Below are 746 nucleotides of genomic sequence, written 5' to 3'. Positions count from 1 at the left end.
GTATACGGGAGGGAAGGGAGGGGATGGTGGAGACGGGGAGGCAGTCGCAGGGAGGGGGAGAGAAAATCTAGTTATTTTTGTACTTCACAGTAGGCCGAAGTTAAAGGGGCTCGCACGGCAGTAGCAACGTTCACAAAACCACTGCTTCCAAAAAACGACAGAGTGTGCCTCTCTCCCTCTCCGCTTCATAACGAGAGGTTCCGCGTCCAGCCCTCTAGAACACACCTTATCATCACTCTCTTTCATGATTTTTCTCTCCTTATAATGTTTTTCTTCGGGCGGAAGGCTGGGTCAGGAGGGAGACAGATACCACCCTAACGTGTATACGGCTATTAGTGGGTCGTCGAGGATCGATAGTGGGACAAACACTGGCGAAAATACGATAGATTGCAGGTGCGGCCGCGGGCTCAGTGATGGGGCCGGGATGGTGGTGGCGATGTGGTTCTCCGGCCGACCACCAGAGGCGCCACTGCTGCTCGCCGCCGCGGATGGGGCAGGCGAATCGGGGGGTGGGGAGGGGGTGAGGGAGAGGGGATGAGGGAGAAGGGGGCAAGGACGAGGGGGTGAGGGAGAAAGGGGTAAGGGAGAAGGGGTGGGGAGATTTGGGAGGGAGGAAAAACCCTTTAAAAAATGCCCCCTCCTTGGGAGGCTGGCGCTTACCCTTTAAGTTATAGCCACTTAGTTTGGCGAGTTTTTCAGGGGGGGAGATAAAAGGGATCCCAGAAGAGAGAGGAGAAGAGAGAGAG

General features: G+C 55.9%; 1 protein-coding gene across 1 annotated transcript in view; it reads right to left on the bottom strand.

Moving 5' to 3' along the window:
- Nucleotides 1-416, bottom strand: part of LOC119577801 — an 8,354-nt gene extending 7,938 nt beyond the window's left edge. Inside the window, exon 1 of the mRNA XM_037925371.1 lies at nt 1-416. This exon is cut by the window's left edge and continues 973 nt beyond it. The gene's annotated coding sequence lies outside the window, so the exon portion shown is untranslated.
- Nucleotides 417-746: the final 330 nt, after the last annotated feature.

This window comes from Penaeus monodon, chromosome 10, assembly GCF_015228065.2.
Source record: "Penaeus monodon isolate SGIC_2016 chromosome 10, NSTDA_Pmon_1, whole genome shotgun sequence".
Taxonomy (NCBI): domain Eukaryota; kingdom Metazoa; phylum Arthropoda; class Malacostraca; order Decapoda; family Penaeidae; genus Penaeus; species Penaeus monodon.
The sequence above is the reverse complement of the archived record's forward strand: the minus strand, read 5'-3'. Positions and strand labels throughout refer to the sequence as shown.